Genomic DNA, 20706 nt, shown 5'->3' on the forward strand with positions numbered 1-20706 from the left:
CTGCTTGTCTGCTCTACTTCATTTGCAAGACTATACAAGTATACCACAAAAGTTCTTCTAAGTAGTTGTTTCTATGGTTTGGTTTTGCTTTTTAATATTCATACAGTTTATTCATAGGGTACTTTCACAATGAATTCCTGAAATTTAGTAGCTGTCCTTTGTAATATAGCTAATCGATCCATCTGCAAAACACCAAAATCCCATGATACCTAGGTGTGCTCTCAATATACTAAATGAGTAAAGAGGCTGAAGGGCTCCCAGCAGCATTCTACTCCTGCTCAGAGCCACCCATTCCCAATCTTCAGCTAAAGCTTTTTAAAATTCCCCTTACCCTTCAGCCAAAATTCTGATGTAGACATGACCACCTTACCTTACTCCAACTTAGCTTAGAGTAGGTCCTAAAAACTATGTCCACCCACTTCCTTGGGAAACAGAGAGATGCAAACCCCCAACAAGTGATTATTTAAGCAGGAGTGGTGGGCACAGGACATACTCCCAATGAAGAGCAAAGCAGTTTATGCACACTTCTCTAGCAGACAGTTGTACCTGCATTATCTGCTATAACATTTTTCAGAATCTCTTTTCATAGAAGTCTTAAAATTACTTTTTTCCTCAAAACAGGAACTACCTGTTTTGGCAGTTCAGGCAGTAGGTTTATAATATGTAATGTATTCACAGAGAAGCAGACAACTTCAAATATTTTGTTTTGTTGTTTCATGTCATCTTCTAAAATGACGCTCAAGGGCAACACAGTATTGTAATTTTATATAATGCATTTGCATTTCAAAATTACAAAGTCACTATAAGAAAGAACACTTTCAGCATGGTATCTAATATATGTGACAGATCTGCTTTATGTTTTTCTCCACCTATGTTTATATAATTCTACTTTCTCACATTTTAGCTTATATTCTCTTGCTTTTTTAATGTAGTTTCTATTATTTACAATAATATATTTCTATTCTTTGCAAGAACATAAGTTTAATGAAGTTAAAGCAAACCAAAGGTACAGAATCATGCATTCATACTACAAAATTAATTTTTCCCAACATATTTCCACACTGTGTTGCATATATGGTTGGATGGCAATACAGTAAAGCCAGAATAGTCAGTTAGGTCCTCCAGAAAAGCTGCCTGCCTTTCTGCAAGACTGCTTCTCCAAATACTTAATCTATAGGCAAATTTATTGCTGAATAATTGTTATGATGGTCTATTTGCTTCCCACTGTTCCATTAAGAATAATTTCCTATTAAGAATTGTTTCCAAACACCTACTCCCAACCTTCCTTCTCAACTTCTAGCTTTTGATCTATAGCACCCTAATATTTTCTCAATTTATTTATTTCACTTTTGTACTTTATGTCCTCAGCACTCACCAGAGGACCTGAACCCTTTCAGAATCTGCATATGGTTTTCATTAGAGCAGTTTATTTCCTCTCTTTACCTCTGAGTAGCTTAAAAACCAATATCCAACTGAATGCTAATGCTTTATGTTCCAACATTGTCTGACTTGCCACATTTTCCCTTCCTTTTCTGTTTTCTGTCTTCAGACTTAAGCAGGTAATCCCAGATCATATAGTAGTCTATGAATGTAATTTTATTTCCCTTTTTTGTGCATCCTTCACTTACGTTTTCTAAAACCTGTCATATTAGAAATTATCATGAAAATAACTGGTGACCTCACTAGGTCAAAATATGACCTGGAACCTAATAGCAATTAGATCACACACTGGAAAACTATACAGAGATTTTGTTAATCCCAAGATATTATTGCGTATTCCTTTTTGAAATCTGTATAAATATTCCATAAAGCTCTTATCCCATCATGTGCACCATGAGGTCACTATTTTATATTTAAGTGTGTCCACCTCAGAACCAGACCCTTCTCAAAAGTCTCAGAATAAAACACCATAAGTAAATAACTTATATTTCAGGCTTTTATTCTACAAGGAAGTCTACATGGGTGGGACCCAAACTGCATTTTAATAATGAATTAAGTGTATTTAGCCAAATGGTCATATACTGACTTATTTATTGTAACCTTGCTTATCTTGAAAAGAATATTCACTCATTTAACTGGCTTTCCAGTTTCCATTTACAAATACTTCCATGTAAGATCAGTACTGTTTTGACTTCATTGGTCTCTTCTGATTTCCTTAATTTACCAATTTTTCATATTTTCTACGCTTTCTTTCCTTTTACCTGCATAAGTCACAAATTACATACAAACGTATACATTCATCAACATTTCTGTTCAAGAGCCAGTAGTCTGAAAGATACCTATAGATTATTGGTTTTCATGCCATTGTGACTTTCGTCTAGAACAGGCCAGTACAGTTGTAATTACTGGCAGCTGGATGTAGTTTGTAAGGTTAACATCTGTGTTACTGAACTAAACAGGGCTCAGACACCTGCTTGAGCTCTACCATGTGATAATCTATGCCATTTGACTGTCAGCATGCTCTTTGGTGTGTTTTTGGCCCAGGCCAACAAGCACTCAGTCAAAACTTAGGGATTAGCATGGGCTGTCTCTTCAACTATCTTTTCAAATAATTTATCTGAATAGTGGACAGTGGTCTAATATGTCCATTTATTTAGTATTACTCTATTGGAAACAAAGGGGAAAAAAAGTTGAAGAAATTTGAAAACAATCTGCTTTCAAGTGTTTCTTTTAAAGTTTCACATCTTTTCAGATTATATTAGCAAATCTATACTATGTAGATAATTAGGCTTTCTCCCACAGCATCACATGGTATGAGCTTTCTTTCAGTTTTCTCTATGATGGCAAGCTTAAAGTTCCCACTTCCAGTTCTGTTTTCTATTCTCCCACTTTATACTTCACTAAACGTGTATGCATAATGGAATCTTGCTCTTTTACTACTACAATATTATTGCTGAACCAGCTTTCAGCCATTACTCTTCCAACTCTTTCCAGTTCTGCCAGTGATTTTGACAATACAGTTACCATTTTTCTGGACTTTACATTAAACCAGAAGTATAGTACATTCATAAGGTCTTCATTGTGGATGTAGTGTCTTCATTGTTTTTTTCCTGATCACTATCAGATCCAGAACTAAATTAATTCTCATTACTTCTTCCATATTTTTAAGTGCTATACAAAAACATTCTTCTGCAGCCTGTTTTGAAACATTTCTTGCATGTAACTCAAATTCCTCTTTTACAGCTTTTTACACATTTATTTACATATACATAGCACTACATGTATGTGTAAAATACACATAGATGTGTATATATCAACTATCGAGATCCTTATAATCCTAGAAAAAGTCAAATGAAACAAACCTTCAATATATTCTTAATGGATTCTGCAACTTCCATTTTCATTTGTGAAATTATTTCTGTCTGCCAGCCATGTGAACTGCAGGATCTGCAAGCAGGGTACTTGTTTTATATATTATGCTTCCCTCACCTTAGTTATATTCTATTTATGTCTTAGCTAGACTTGTTTGTAATACAATCAAAAAACATTTCACGGAGTTCGTAGTTGCACTGCACCTCTCAAGACCACATGTACCTAAGCTGTGTTTATGAACTGAAAGACCTATGTTTTGAACCTAGAAAGACCATGCAGGGGGTTGAAACTAGATTCTCTTTAAGGTCCTTTTTAACCCAAACCATTCTATGATTCATGAATATTTCTTGAAGCACTTTATAGATGAAGGATGTTCTCATGTCTCAGTGTAGCAATATTCACTCAACTTTATTCTCCTCTTGCAAGTCTTTTCCTTTGGTGATACTACTCATTTGCTGATTTTTTTTTTCTGTTTTGTTTGTACTTCCAGCTACACTTTCCTCACTGTTCTTTATATATTAAAAAAATATATACATTTTTAACTGGTTCTTTTAACTGAGACATTATCACCCAAAAATTGCAAAATCAAAAATACATAAACTTGGATGTAAAAACAATTCTCTCTTCAAGCTACAACCCTGAACTTTAGACTAGCAGTAATAGTTTTGTAACATCACAAGCAGTGTCAATACAGCACTCTCAAAATCAAAGTAATTTTCTAAAACTACACTAATTGAAGTCCATTTGATGTACTTTCTTCTAACAATAATATGCCACTGTTAGAATTGTATTACTTCTCATGATGAGTAAGACCTTATTCCATAACTACTCTACTGTAAAGTGAATTCAAGTATTAAGTAAGGGACTATTTCAGTATCTGTACCGTATTACAGAGCTAATAGAAAGGACAAATCTTCAGTAAGCAGTGGTGACTTGATTTTATGCATGCAAATGTATACCATTTGAGGATACACCTCAGAAAATCTTAACAGACTTTACATAGTTCTTACTTAGTATTCTTTCTTTCTTTTTCTGTGGATAATTTTCGTATGGTATACTTTTACAAAATGAGTTGCAGTTGATTAATTCTAACAAAAAACTTACTGCTACTGCTGTAGAACAGAAAAACTCACCATCAGTGTAACTGTTTTGGAGGTTCCAAATTTCCTTTGCTTTCTAATCCTTGTCTGTAATGTCATCCTCATGCTCATTAAATCAATCTGGCAAATAAGGTGCTTTTTTAATGGGCTCAAAATTATGCAAAGTCCTTCATATATTCTACTTAAAAACTTTTAGGCACCATAAATTACATTCTCAGCCACACCTCCACCCATTAGCAAGTAAGTTGCTATTATTACTGTTATAGCAAATTACTGTATCAGAAGAAGCTTTAGAATCATATTTTAAACATCTAAAGTTCTAAACTTCACCATTTATGTTTTATCATGTACTTGCCATAAGTTTAATTGCAAACCAAATAATTCAGGTTATCTAACAAACATTTAGTATAGATAACAACACATGTAGGTATCTCCCCCTCAGAAAACATTAACCTTTATTTAATATTTCTGCTTATAACAAAGGATTATTTCAAAAAGTTCACCAGATTTTATGGGCATACATCTTCTAGTTATTTTTTTTAACTTTAACTGCTTATATTACTATCAATGGAAAGCACTCTTCCATTCGCATTTCTCTTTATCTACAAATAAAATCTGAAAACTTCTACCATATTATTTATGAATGCAGCATGTTTGCTTTCATTCAGCTGCTCTTTTTACGTTAGCATTCCTATATTAAACAAGTACCATAAGCCTGTATTTTTACAGGGATGTTTATCTCTGACCAAAATTATTATTCCATTGATGTAGGAGGCAAGATACTTTTATCCTGTGAAGGCACATGTGCAATAAAAAAAACTTAAAATGCTGTCACTGAATTCTTAAGTTTCTTATCTGGTTTACTGAAGGCTCTAAAATAGCAGATCCATCCACTGTTTAGAAGTAAATATATTCTTTAATATATATGATCGTGCTTAAGGCAATATTTTAGGCAAATGGATTCATACATGATAGAAAAATGGATCGGTATTGAACCAAAAGAGTTAGGAGGGTCCAGTGCAAAAAGAAACAGGAAACTTAGGTTAACAAAAGGAACAAAGCAATGGGGGAAGACAGAAGGAGAGATCTTCAATAGGTGTAAATCAAGAAAGTATTACCACAGGGAGGAAGAAAGTAATTTCACCTTTTAGTAAGTCAGATTTCACCAGTACACGGCTTTTTAAATTTATTCCATTTTTTGCAAGTGAGCCATGTAGGACTCAGTTTTTAAAATAAAGACTAATGCTTTATTTTGACACATTTAAATGTCTTTAATATGGATTTTATATTCTTCACATTTGATTTTACATTTCTGCAAGCATCTTTAAATTACATCAGGAAACCAGCACATTTTATATGAAGGCAGAAGAACAATATTTCTTGACTATTCAAAACCATAAAAAACAATAAATCACAAATGCCATATTCTTCTTTTTCTGTTTTCACTACAGTACTACCTCTCACAGAACATACTGGTATCAGCTTCAAAGAAAAGGTTCAGCAATCTTCCCCATCAGAAGTTAGGACAGTACTCTCAACATGGAAGGCAGGATGGTCAGAGAGGTAGCAAGTGAAAAGCTTCAGAAGAGATGGTAGCTAAAAAGAGCCAGAAAAAAGAAAAAACAAACAAACAAAATGAAAAACAGGGGAAGATAAGATAACAAGATCTAAAAGGACAAGAAAAAACAAAATACACAGGAAATAGCAACAGTAACAATTGTATTTATTCATTAAGGAAACAATACCAGAACAACATTGGCAGAAAAGGTGAGGAATAAGGCAGCCATTTTTAGAAAGAAGGAGTTATACAGAAAAATCTAGTATGGTGTTAAAGTTATTGCTCTCTTAAAGTAACAGGCCACTTAGCTTTTAGTTCGAGCTACCGAGTTCAAAGCAGGATTCCTGTGAAGTCAGAAGACTGAAATGGGCACCTCCAGAGGGCGATTCATCCCATTCTAAGGGCTGAATCTTAGACTCTGAATCACATATTTGAAATTTCATTCATTTTGTGAAGTTCACTAACTACCTATGAACCTAGCAGGATACCCTTAAGCTGAATACTTATGGATAACAAGATCTGTATTAAAATAATGACAGAAATAGTATATTTTCAACTTCTTTTCCTCTGAACAAAGAAAATTCACTAACTACTTTCATCTGCACACAAGATGTAACAGGTTTGCTCTTCTATTAGGACTAATTAGGTACTAAAATCAAAGCTTGACATCACTGGGATTCTATCTTCCCAAATGTCCTGGTTTGAGACACCAACACTAAGACCTGATTCAGGAAATACCACATTTTACTGATACTTAAAATGGCACTACTGATATTTCAGTAATTTGTTACTAAATACAGTAAATACTGTTGTGAAAACATGCTGAAATTCTATGTCATGGTCATGGATTCTTACATTATAACACTTATTTTAAATTAACTATAATAAAATACATGAGTCATGGGAGAGGGCCTGGTTTTAAAGCTGGTATATAGCCCAGTCTCAGTGCAAGAAGCTTAAGTGTGGAGCAGGTCTGTCAGGACAACCTCTTCATACCACCTTCACCAGCTTGCCAGCCCAGACACAAAAACAAGACTGCTCTTACAGAACTGCAGTATGAAGTCACAAATTACCAAAGAAGAGGATGGGAAAGGAAGCTTTCCCTCTGGGCACTGATCTGAGGGCTGGAACATAAACCAAAGGGACAGTTCACAGTCTGCACTTTCTTGTTGCTACAGAAAATCTGAGAGACATAATCTTAATCCTGGGACTGTGCAATTCATATACCTCATTGGAGACCTATGCATACAATGGTCTTCCATTAGTGACTATTTCAGAATATAACCATCGTGGTACTGTCAATGACATGAGGACAACACAGAGTTGTCAGTTACAATGCAATCAAAAGACATCTTTAACATCTAAATATTGGTTCATTTCAAATGTGATTTTGCAATGAAGATTCTGTATTATCTAAACAATTCTACAGTCATGTAACATGAAATAATGTAACACTAAAGCAAAATAACATAACAGTAAGAACTAATTCTAAAATACAGAATGAAGTCTCTTATAAATGCAGTTGTATCTGCATTTTATTTCATTTTCCTTTAAAAATGAAGAGTACAGCTGTATCAGTTTTTCAGTACTTGTATCTTCACTGGGTGCCCTTAAAAACTGCTGCCCAGTGACACAGACACTGCACAGGAAGGGGAACCCTGCCACACAGAGTAATTTATAGCATAATTCTTATGCAGGTCTACCTCTATCAGCAGAAATTAATTTACTACCTTCCAAAAAGTAGATATAACCACTCCAGAACTAGTTGTGATTTGGCACCATAAGGCCTCTCCCCGCTCCATCCTTTCCACTCTTTCTGTCCCATCAGCAATGGGGCAATTTTAGAGGGGATGCTACTCTGCTATACATCAGCTCAGGGTTCAGTTACACTGAGGTAGACAAGTAAGGTGTTTTATGATTATCACCAAGTGAATATAAGAAAGCAGGAGATCCCCATCTCTCTAGTTAAAAATAAACAAGTTTTTAGCATGGTAATGAAGACAAGTTATAGTCACTATATAAATATTTGTATATAGCTCAGTTTAAAAAGGACATAATTTCCCTTAACATTTACAGTTCTATAATACCATATATACTCAAGGGAATCATGCAGTAACTGAGAACATAAATTAACAAATTACAGAATTAATTTTTTTTCAACTTGCTCATTTATTTTATTTCATTACAGCTTCTGGATGAAATCCACACACTGGTGTCTAACCTGTAACGAAACCAAATGTAAGTAATTCATTGTTCTACAGCTACATTTGGTTACAAATTAATTTACTTTGCCTAGTCCTGTTGAATAATTATTAATTAGCAGTTTTGATTTTCAATTTCAGCATTATTACAACTAGGCTTTGTACACAAAGTCTGCCAGTCTTAAGTGTTGCTGCCTGCCTGCGCTCTGCTCCAAATGCTAGTGATTAGAATTAACAGCAGAAATATATATAAAAACTGGCTTTGATTTTTTTATGTCTAATAGGGTTATGAGCTAACTTAGGAAGACAGAACATTGATTGGGGCAGTTGTTGTTTTCTAGTATAATAATGCATTTTGTGATTCATGTTGGCTCTGAAAGTCAATTTAAGACCTTCTTAGAAGCAACTGTGCTAAAGCAAAAATACACAGAGAGTGAAGTACATCTCAGGAAAGCAGTTAGCCAGAAAGTTGAAGTCTCAATCTGTTTTCCATGCAGGTGCAAAGTGTAACATATCTGAGCACTAAATACAAAATATTAGTGTAAATACTTACCTGACACCCCCCTTTTCACCCTATTATTTCTCCTATGCTTGTTAACATTGTTTTTCATCTTTCCCTTCCTTCTGTAAAGGAAAATTATTTTCTGCTTTCCATTTCAGTTTATTTTAACATTTCCTTTCTCCTACTCACCATCACAATTTTTGAAATTTCAAAATTTAGAAGTGCTATGGGTCCAATCCTGGGGTGAAACAGCAAGTCCTGAAAGCTTTTAGCATGGCCAAAGATCAATGACTTAAATGTTTGCATTCTCTCATTTCCAACAAAGATATAAAATTACCAGATGAAAGTTTAGCAATGAAAATCTACTTAGATAACTGTAATCTTAGAAGGAGGTCACCATTCTGTGAAGAGCTCTGCTCATATAGCAAAACATAACAATGATTTTTACTGGTTTGGAACTATATTATTATCTCTGATACCTTGATTTTATGCTTAGCTGTTAACAGAAGAGTACATCCACGTCTCTCCTTTAGTAGCCATTTTAAATGATGCACTGAATGCTTCAAAAAATGAAAGTATTCATGTCTTTAAATACTTTATAATGAGCTTATGAGAAGATATTTAGAAGGAGATAAAAATAGCTTGAGTTAAGACTAGCATATTGTACATAAATTTTTTTCTCCTGTAGCATTTAATAAACATTTATTACCTGTATCCATGACATATATTTTAGATGCCACCTTCTCTAAACACAAAATCCATCTTTACCAGATTTTTTTTTAGTAACTTATTAGCCATTATGTCAAATGTTTTTCACACATAGAATCAACATTTGATGTTTCACTGACATGATAATAGAAAGTCAGCTCAGTATGTTACTTTGTAGAGCATAGTGCCAAAACTTCAAGGTGTTACCTCTCAGTAATCATGAACTCCTGCAGTCTTTAGATAAAATGAGGTATGACAAGCAACAAGAGTATAGCCAATTTTTAGGGACCAACACCAGCCAGAAGAGTCATCTCTACATCCACTACAAAAATTTGCCCAAGAAAGAAACACCAAAATAGTTTTCCATATCAAATGTACCCGCTAACAAAACAAGTATGCTTTATTTTATTAATGTTACAGTGATCTTGCTACCTAACCTATTTGCACTGTCAGGTGCTGAAAGGCTTACTAATTAATTACTGAATTTGAAACTTCTACAGAAATCATGCTTCTGGCTAGCTAAGTTTAGTCACAGGCATAAGTATGCCATCATATATTAAGAAGGATAACTGTTAAATAAACTCTTAAGGAATCTGCAAAAGAATAGTGAAGAAAAGCAACCAACCTGTCAGTAAGCTTCAACTTATCATCAGTAGATGCAATAAACCATGGATTAATGAATTTATTTATTTTTAGGAAGGTCACAGTACACAGAAAAATGCAAATCAAAGGGGCCAGGCTTTAGAAACCTGAGAGTTTTTCTGCTGTTTAGTAAGACAAACATCTAAAAAATTGTAATTAATAATGAGGAAATGATCATCACATTCTAATGAGTAGTAAATAGAGGAGAAAAAGAACAATATTACTCATCTGTGATCAGCAGATTTCAAATAATGGAATATGTCCCACTTGGAAATTATGGAAACTGTATGTTGGAAGGAGAGGCATTATTCTTTTACACGCAGCACTTCCACAGCATCTTACAGTCCCTTTTTATTCAGCATTGATGAGGCTGCATCTGGAATACTGTGTTCAGTTTAGGGCCCCCCACTACACAAAGGACATCAAGGTGCTGGACCATGTCCTGAGAAGGGCAACAAAGCTGGTGAAGGGTCTGGAGAATAAGTCCTGTGAGAAACGGCTGAAGGAACTGGGTTTAGCCTTGAGAAAAGGAGGCTGAGGGGAGACCCCTTATCTTCTCTGGCTCAGTCTCTTCTCCCAAGTAACAAGTGATAGGACGAGAGGCAACAGTTTCAAGTTGTGCTAGAGGAGGTTTGGATTGGGTATTAGGAAAAACTTTACCAAAATGGTTGTCACGCTCTGGAACCGGCTGCCCACGGTATTTAGAAGAAGTGCAGACATGGCAGTTTGAGACAGTTTAGTGGTGGACTTGGCAGTGCCAGGTTTACAGTTGTACTCGATGATCCTAATGGTCTGTTCCAACCTCAATGATTCCATGATGCTATCGTATGACTCAATTGTCTGTCTGCATCTGCAGTGCAGAACCCCATAGGCAGGAAGAGGCAGAGGAAGTATAGTGGGACAGAAGCTTTAGATGGGAGGAATTTGTGGGACAATTTGTACCTTTGCATGTAACTGTTTCTGGAGTAAGCAGGAAAGTAAGTTTTCTGCTTAAAAGAGTCATGTGCAGAAACTGCAGAAGAAGCTGGCGTTCCAGAAGACACAGAGGAGGGCATAGCTAAGGCAAATGGGTAGTGAGCTGGGTTCAGATAGAGAGCTGTAGTCATGCTCTGTGGTAAAGTGACTTCAATTTGACCCCAAAATACTTATCCAACTGTGATCTCTCCAGCTTTTAAAGAAACCCTGTTCTGATCCCTATTCCAAATTCTTTGTTCACATACACTCATCTCCAGTCCTCCCCATACACCCCATCATTGCTTCTGTACCCATATGCCTTGCCTAGACTCATTAGTCCCTCTCTCCTGTCACTCACAGATGACAACACGAAACAACCTTTTTCCACACTACAGCAGAAGTCACTCCCTCCTCCCTTACATGTTCCTGATACAAGACAAAGATGAACCTTGATCTCATATTCAGCTAGTAGCTAAAGCCTCAGCAAAGACAACATTATAATAATCTAAATTGGTGTCAGGTATTTAGCAAGTTAATATAAAAACATGCACAAAGCCCCTTATTTTCCATATATATATCCAAACACACAAGTGTAGAACAAAAAAAGATTACACAGCACATACTTGCCTGCCAACTTTCTTTAGCTCGTTTTACAACACTATTGTCAATAATACTGGTTTTCAGTATTTTGTTTAAACTTCATAAAATACACTATGGTAACTTTAGATTAGACAACTGGTTTCTTCAGGATAAACATATTTATACTGTTTGAATAAGGGTTAGAATTTGGCATTTCAGAAATTCGACACCATGGTAATTCCTAACACAAAGATGAGGTGTCTGTCAGAAAAGACATCATCTCTACAAATTATTTCTGCATGTGCTTTTATGGTACACAGGACAATGGGAAGTAACCTATGTCAAGGGCAACTTAAAGCTCTAATAATACAAATAGATTTTATGATTGTGGAAAATTTTCAATAGGAAAAATAAAATAGCAAGAGACTTGATATGAGTACAAAGATTTTTACAATGCAAAACTACCATTCAAGGAGCTGACATAAAGGAAATTGGTCAAAGAGAATTGGGATTTTGTTGAAAGTAATAAACAGATATTGTAATAAGACATGCTAATACTTGTAAGGAAATACTGTTAATAAAGACAGAATAGAAAATCTGAAAATTTGTTTTTCTGGCAAAAAGAAACCAGGTATTAACTCGAAGATGGATACCTATTTTAATCTAGTGGAGCTGACAAGTTTAATCTTTGTCTGATAAGGACCTAAGACTTGAAAAATTATACTCCTCAGAAACCTAAATCTACTAGTAATGACTATATACAAAAAGCAGGGGTATCAAAGACTTCTAGTGATACTCATGGGCAACACAATGATTAAGAACCCCAAAATTCAGTTACTGGGGAGGGCACTGTGGCTCTTTTCTGGGAACCTTTCCCTTTGCTTCTGGTGGAGAGGCACAAGACCTTTCTAAAGCTGAAAAAGTGGGGAGTGCTCTCTACCTTTTCATACACTTCAGAACAGTGGTTCCCATATTTTTGAACAACAGATCATTATCAGCCCTTAACATTTTTTAAAACCACCACACACCCATCTGATCAAACTTTTAATTGGAAACACTATTTAAAACACTGTTAACTGTGGTTTAGCCAAACAGCTGTTCAACTTACCATAGCCTTGTAGTCCACCAGGGGCTTGTGGACCACAGTTTGGAAACAATTCCAGCTGTTTCAAAGGTATAATGCTGTCTTCTATTCCATCCCTCCCTCTAGACCTTCTGGTTGCTGTGTGAAACATTTCTGCTTCTTTATCTCATTGCCCCTGGGATTAATTTTAGGGCCTGCTACTGCTTTTAGCTCTCTGAAGTAGCAGCAAACTGGCATTCTCCATTGCCCACAGGTTTGTAAACAGAAATAAAATTGATCTGCCCATCCATAATGTTGCTATTGCCAGGCAAAGGAATAAAAAGACATCTGCAGATTTAGGAAAACGGGACCAATTTACATTTGATTAATGTTTGAAAATTTATCATCAATTAATAAGGGGCTACAAACTTTTACTTAGAGAAAAGTTATAATTCTGCACAGGTTAGATTTTGCCCACAGCTGGTTCAGAAAAGTGGGGTTTTCAAGACCAGTAAAGCATTTGAGTTTTGTGCATTTGAACAGATGCATCCACAAAACTATGGCAGATAAAACTGGTACTAAGCAGCCTTTTGCCATCTTAAAGGTCGTGTCTATTAAACAAAACAGTGCACAAAGGCCCCTTGCTCTTCTATTATGAGGAACAGCGAGCTTTAGTCCCCTACTAAACACTTCCATGCATTTATGGTTTTAGAGACTCTTCTCACATTACCTACTCCTCAATCAACATTCTTCTGAACTGAGGAATCCTGATCTACTTACTCTCCCTGCAAAAGCGCTATGCCAAACCTCTTAGTCTTCCTTTTCTATATCATACAGTTCTCATCAATGCCCAAAATTGACCAGCATGCCAGTGCAACTTCTCTGTTTCAATACCACTTTGCCACTTTTTCCTAGCCTCAAGTCCATCCAGAATATAGCAGGAGCTGCTAAAAATCTGTGCAAACACCAGTAAGATGGTTTGAGAGCTGTGGCTTCTCATTGCAGAAACATACTACGTATCAGCTTAACGGTGATATCCTACCCCTGTAACAGGCAGGAACTCTAGGATCAAAACCTGTACGCTTGAGTTCATCTGGGCTGTAAAACCCTGAGAATCAGGGAAGAAGAATTTTCTCTTCAACTTGCAGCCCCTGCTGTGGTTGGAAAGTCCTGAGCAGCAGGACTAGTCACAGCCTGCTGAGCTGACAGTTTGCGGGGTGCTGGCTGCTATAATCCAACAGCCACTGCCTCTCTCTGCTGATAGATACGGCTGAACAGCGGGGTCAACAATATCTGGCCTCTCTGACAGCCACAGCTCCTGGATCACCACAGATCCTACTGTGAAATCTTTCTGCAACTCTTCAGGGTCAACATCAGGTCTCACTCCAACTGTATCTTTTCCTTTTACCGTCTGCAATATTTATCACCACACTTTTTCAGACCATTTAGGAACAGGTGGACAAGCAGAGATGCCAGAACTGTGTTATGTTCTGCTTCCCTTGCTTGGATGGTTTTCACTTTTTGAAAAACTTTTACTTATTTCTAGTAACCTCCTTTTCTGTTCAGTTGTGTTGGACAATTCTTATTCAGCTGGTTTAGAATCAGAAAGCAAAGTCCCCATGTCTCTTTTAATATTTATTTAAACTGTATCTTTACTTATATACAATTCTTCCTTAAATAATGCTAGTTTTAGGCTTTTTTAAAAATCTTTTTCTCTTCTACAAATACAAGAAATTCAATGTATCACTACTGAATGGCTCTTCTTGTCACTTCTTGTGTGCTAATCCAAACTAAATCAAAGGCTGTCCCCCCTCTTCTGGATTCTTTAGCTGATTTGCTCAAAAAGTAGTTCTTGATGATACCTAAAAATACAGCCTGTGCATGATGCCCTAATATGAAGATTATCCAGTCTACACATAGATAACTGAGAACCCTTGTTATGATCAAGTTTCCAGGTTGTATAGCCTCTCCAGTCTCCAGCAGCATTTCACAGTCACTGTTCTCCATCCCATTAACCAGTCCAGAGCTTCTACTATATAGAACCATTTGTAATTACGCTTTGTGGCTTATTCTGATAAAATTATTTGACTATATTTTTTTTGGTACATATAGTGCCATTTGTCTGCACAGCCCAATCTACCATCTCTGCCTCAGCTAGGCACTGAACATTCTCTCATCTCTGTAAAATCTATACGCTGACATTTCAGGGTCCCTCTCAAAGAAAAAAAAAGGGATACATGCAGACCCACTTCCAGAAAGAGGGTGACATACCTGGGGAATTCCTGATGGAATTCATGCTTACCATTCTTCTGAAGAATCATTACCTTCAAGGCACAATGGAAACAGAGCACTACAAGACAGTTCCTTCTCAACAGAGATCACACGGCAACTGAAAAAGGACTGACCAACAGTATGGCTGGAACAACTGCTTGTGGTTGTTCAAGATTTTTATATCAAGAGATGCTGGGTCACAAAGGGAGTGCATTACAGAGCAGAAGGATGCTTTGGAAGTACAAAAAGTCCTTTAACCTTTGGCACACAATGCAGAACTTTGTAGTATTTGCATTTACTTCCTTGTATGAGAAGGGAAAGTCTGCTCTTACTGCTGTGGAGAAGAGAGGGATGCTTTCAGGACTCAATGCCAGTAGCTATTGACTTGGGTTTGATAGCTCAGAAGGCCTCTGGGGCTTGCATTTTATCTGTTGGCTGCAACTCACTTCTTCTTTCTCTTTTGTGAGGCCTCTTGTTGGAATACCTTCTTTCCGCATCAAATAGGATGCAACACTAGGCACAGCAGAATCCAACAGCTACACTGCAGCATCCAGGGGGTATTGATTATTATTTATTTGCATTACCATAAACCTTGGGAGGCCTCACCCTGGACCACTTCTCATTATGCTAGGCCATCAAGCAAACACAACAAAAAGTAGATGTGCTTGAATTCTACATAAGGATAAATTATGGGAGAGTACAAATACAATGACAAAGTACTTCTATTATAAGTATTGGCATTAATATACCTGCAATGTAACTGTTGTCTAGGTGGATTTTTTAAGCTTTACAGTATTTAAAACTTTGAAGAAGAAATTTAAAGGAAAATATTGAACAGTTCTGTTTATGAAGAAGTCAACAAATACAGTGTGGTCTGAAAATAACAACCAATGATGGAAGCTGGCATCATATACTGATCAAAACCAGAGTCAGCTTCTTGATACTGAAGGAGAGGTATCAGGTAGAAGTAGTCTTGAGAGGCCTTGAAAATAGAGACAGATAAGTTCTCTTTATTACAGAATCAGAGAATGTTGGGGTTGGAAGGGACCTCTGGAGATCACTTAGTCCAGCCCCCCTGCTAGAGCAGGATCCCCTAGAGCAGATTACATGGGAATATGTCCCAAGTGGGGTTATTGCTTTAAACTGAAAGAGGAAATCGAAAATATCAAACGAGTAAGTTTAGAAACCGCTACTTACAATAGAGTCACACTTTGACTAGATAACAAACATGGCAAGACTGTATTTGTCAAGGCAAAAGAAAAGTATCTTCTAATAAAGACATGATCCATGGAAAATCTGGATAAAAAATAGAACCGTCTGACAAAGAAGATAGACCATCCTTAAAGGCCCAAAGAAAGATTTCCAAAACTTAGATTTAACCTAGAGTTGGTAACTTAAAACAAACAACAGCATGATGGTGTCATTCACAGAGGATGCAGAAAGGTCTTGTAAGGGCCTCAACCTAAATATGAAAAAACTACTAACAAAAGATCAATAGTTGTAGCTGGAAATAAAGAACTGACAGCAGAACCGAATGTTCATGCATTAGATATACTTAGGAGCAGAAAAGAGGACAAGAGGGAGTGTATGAAACAGATCAAACATTGTTTTTCCTACAAATACTGTGAAGTGATAAAATTCACGTCACATTTATTACTAATTTATTACAGCTATCTATGCTACCACATTTTGACTTTGAAGAATTGAACAAAAACAGTGTTCATGACATTACCATATGATGGGTGCCTCGTTTGACATAAAAACATGTTACATGCAGCTTGAAGACAGGTCACAATACTAGCCAAGAACAAACAGCAGCAGAAAAAAGATCTCAGAACTTAAACTTATAACAACTAACATGCTGAATGCTCAGGCACATTCCTTTGTTCTTCCCTCTTTACGTTCAGAACCAGGGCTATCACCTTAGTTTGCCACTAAAGGAAACACTCTGTTGCTGCAGTTTGGCATTTCCAGCTCTTGAAGTATTACTAAGCCCACACAATGTGTAGCCATGTAGCAAACACCTGCTCCCCAGATGCCACAATATCAACGTTTTCTCTTGCTACCTGCTCTCATGCTGTTTGCCTGCTTTCAGTCATTTATGGCATTATGCTATGGGTTAAACTAAAGAAATAATCAGATCACATGCTCCAAAATGGGGAGCAGCAGTGACCAATGGAGAGATGGCTACACCAGGAGAAAACTCCAGTTCCTTTTCTTCCAAAATAACATTTGTAGCAGTACTACCACAGGCAGAACAGAGCTGTGCTGCAACATTATCTCCCTCAAAGCACTGGGAAGTTTCCATCACAGGAAAGAGCAGCAGTCATACCTAAGTGATCTGTCTCTCAGTGGTGATGAGTGAAAAAACTGGATACATATGAAACATCCCAGGGATTCCTCATACCTCACTCACTACCATGTTACTTTCCTCCCTGTTCTGTAGAATAGAAACTAGACCTATTCAGAGACACTCCTTTTGATCTGGTTTGGGGTAGAGTTGTCACAGCTACAGAACCATGTTTGGGCTTGTTTCTTCCAATCAACTCATCTCCCTCTCCTTTTTTTACCCATTTTAGTGCAAATAAGAATAAATATGGCAATAGGATTAAAAGGTGAAAACAGTAAACCACTAGGTCTAAACATTTTTAAAACAAAATATGCTACTCAAGATTTTTATGCAAAATGAAACACCCAGTGTTCTCAAACCTCTATTTAATCTCATATTGAAAAATCTCAAGTTAATTTTATACTGCAAAATCTCAAAAGAATCACAGTTAAGTTTTTTAACTAGAACTTTGAAAATCCCCATCCTGTAAAGAACATAATGAAATTGGGTTTTTGAGCTCTGTTGAAGATTCTACATTACAAAATCATTTAAATTCAGTGTTTGAACAAGCAATTAAGGCTTCTGCTTAGCACTAATCATAGTTTAGCATATATAATCCACTGTCCTCCTAGTTGTAACTGTCATCTCAAATCCCCAAATTATATAGATAATTCACAACTAGTCATTGAGTCTTCTTCATAGGTTATATATTCCCCTCCAACAGAATAAATAGAGAAAATAATTTTCTGAAAGTTTTCAACATATAACATATATTCAGTGCAATGAGAATTACCACTAGCTATGTATTTAGTTCTCCTCTCAGCATATTTTTGCCATCCATCTTCTGTTTGTTTTTTGTTTGTTTGTTTTCTTTTAAGTTGGACTCTGTAGTCTGCTTTTAATCTGAGTTTATGATTTCTTCTTTGGTCTTGCTCTTCTTCAAATTACTTTTATTTCATATTGCTCTTGTGCCAAGCAAAAAAAATAAAATCCTGTTCTCAGTCTTTTACTCACCAGTTATGGTCTGTGTTCTTGTTCCATGGGAAAGGTTCTCTAATTGCACTTTCATGCAACTCCTCTAGACCTTTGCAGTCCCTTAATATTCACAAACTCAATAATATTTCCAGTTCTTCCATTTTCAGATACTAAGACCCCATTAAATACATTATTATATTTGAATACCAGAAAGGAAATACAGCATAATAAAAAAGGCCATGGAGTTTTTAATACCTCTTTTGTTCTACAGGGAAAACACCTACATGTAGTTTTTGCTCATTTGGATATAAAAGTAGAAGTCATAGCAATGACTGTACCCATAGCTACTGGAAAAGAACTTCCTCCTTAATCCAAGCATAGATATTTATAGTTATTTTGGGTGAATCCACTGCTATATGATATGGGCAATTATTATTGATTAAGCACAAAGTACTTAGGTACAGTAAAATATGTAGTTCCTGCCCAAGACTATAGTTAATCAGTAAGCATGATCAAATTCACTCCTTATGCCAGCTCAGTTTAGTTTAATTTAACCAAGTTACATTGACACGAGTGTATATTTATTAACATTTTGATGTTCAACTCAGCAAGACAATTATGTTAGTAAATCTGTTTGCAGTATCTACACAAATATTTGTGGTATAAACATTTTTTATAATCTATAAATTTCAAAATGTTTCTGGGTGAAAATAAAGAGCAAGTCAGAAGCACACTATTCTGAAAATAAGTAAAACAAACTAAAACTCCCTACCTAATAGCAGTACAGGACTCCAGGTTCACATGGTGAATTACTCATGAATCATTAAATCCTTAAAGGATATATTGTATGTATTTTCTAAAAAGAACTGAAGTCAATTGAATTGAATTAAACCTCTTGATTCACCATTTTAACATTATTAGTTTGTCAACATCAAGACTAACTATTGAAAAATTCAATCATTTCAGTGTACTTACAGCTGAATTTTCTCATCATGTGACCAACTATCCACAAAGCCTCAGTGCCATTAAGAAGTTTTGAGGAATATATTATATGGTACTGCCAAAAAAACATAATTAAAAGAATGCATGTAAATTATATTAATTTTCTAATTAGAAATGTTTTATGATTATTTCATGTCTAAAGTACATTTGGGGGAAAAGCAAGACTTACATTATCCCAAAAGGCAGGTTCCAGCACAATCAATGATACACTGACAGAATTCACAGTAAGGAGTCACAGTAGGGTCCTGATCTTGCAACTCAACTTTCACAAAAAGAACCCTGCACTATTGCAGAATCTCCTGAATTTCAATAGGACCCTACCCACACATAATCAATTACAGAGTCCGCCTATGTGGGAGTAACAACAGCGAGAACAGGACCTGTTCCTCCACACACCTGCAAAAATATCAGGATAAAAAAAAATAAATTAGCAATGTGCAGCAAAACCTACTGCTAGCCTATTTTATTACAGCATTTAGCACATAATAAAGGAGTTCCAGACATCTTTAAGTTGCATATTATTTATAGGAATTTTTAGCTCCTTCTTTAAAGAATGTTGGCTTAAAATTGCTCCTGAATTTTACATGTAGTGACAGCACATCATGGGAGCTTTTACTGAAATGTATTTGAAATATAATTTTTTAATTATTATTTTCTAAAAATTAATTATCCTTGGTCTATGATACAAGTTATTTTTTAATGCTTAAGTCTTTTAAAAATCTGTCCCACAGCACCCATTTTGGGTACACAGCATAAGCCTGTGAATTTACTGAGGTCTTCATGATGATGAAAGTGCCTGACCACATGTAACAGCATCCAAGACCAAGGTCTTTGAAAATACAGGATAAAAAGTAGTTTAGTACTAGTCATTTTTAGACTAAAAAGGGTAATTTTCTTTAAACAACAAATCCTTGTGAAAATAAACTACAATTAACTATTTGCTAAGTTTAAACTCTTAGTGAACACCATTTAAAATACAGGAAGCACACAACATAATGTTAAACAAGAATATAGCACCCCTTTGCTGTGCACAAAAAACTTTTAAGTTCATTATTTGACCTTACTGTTCTTACTAAAAACACACCTATTTTGGTATTTAAAAGGAAAACATAAGTTACAATGTTTTTATATATCATAAACCATTTAAAAACAGGTTAGCCATTGGTTCTATGAAACAAAATTTAACAGGTGACACTATGCAAGTGTACTGGTGACAAAGGTTCTAAGAACCACCAGATCCTAGAAACATGCAGAAGACATTTCTTCATTCCTGTAATACAGACAGCATTAGGGAAACAATGATGTTTTTCTAATAAAAAACTGGGACCAAGTGAAAGGATTTGATAATCTAACAGAAGAACCGAAAGTTCCATATAAATGGAGTGCAGTCTTGCATTCTTTTGTTGTTTTATTTGTTTGCTTGTTTTGAATGACCGTTGTTCTCTTAATAGCTTTGATTTCAAGAAACGACAGGAAAATAGGCAGGAGATGGAGAAGAGTATCACAGTTT

The 20706-nt window shown here is 35.8% G+C and overlaps 2 long non-coding RNA genes across 8 annotated transcripts in view; one reads left to right on the plus strand and one right to left on the minus strand.

Annotated features, from left to right (window-relative positions):
• LOC127390361 (uncharacterized) overlaps positions 1–20706 on the plus strand; it is a 47129-nt gene that overhangs the window by 19443 nt on the left and 6980 nt on the right. Inside the window, exon 2 of the long non-coding RNA XR_007890889.1 lies at positions 8159–8208. This is a non-coding gene — a long non-coding RNA (uncharacterized LOC127390361). The remainder of the gene's footprint in view (positions 1–8158; positions 8209–20706) is intronic.
• LOC127388737 (uncharacterized) overlaps positions 1–20706 on the minus strand; it is a 43196-nt gene that overhangs the window by 13336 nt on the left and 9154 nt on the right. For 5 of the 7 annotated variants that reach the window (XR_007890664.1, XR_007890497.1, XR_007890815.1 and 2 more), the window contains exons 5-7: positions 19366–19592; positions 19170–19251; positions 4847–6008 (exon numbers count right to left, since the gene is read on the minus strand). This is a non-coding gene — a long non-coding RNA (uncharacterized LOC127388737). Of the gene's footprint in view, positions 1–4846; positions 6009–6035; positions 8192–19169; positions 19252–19365; positions 19593–20706 lie in introns of those variants that run through there. The other 2 variants (XR_007890771.1, XR_007890704.1) reach the window with 2 other exon arrangements.

Source organism: Apus apus, chromosome 1, assembly GCF_020740795.1.
Source record: "Apus apus isolate bApuApu2 chromosome 1, bApuApu2.pri.cur, whole genome shotgun sequence".
NCBI lineage: Eukaryota > Metazoa > Chordata > Aves > Apodiformes > Apodidae > Apus > Apus apus.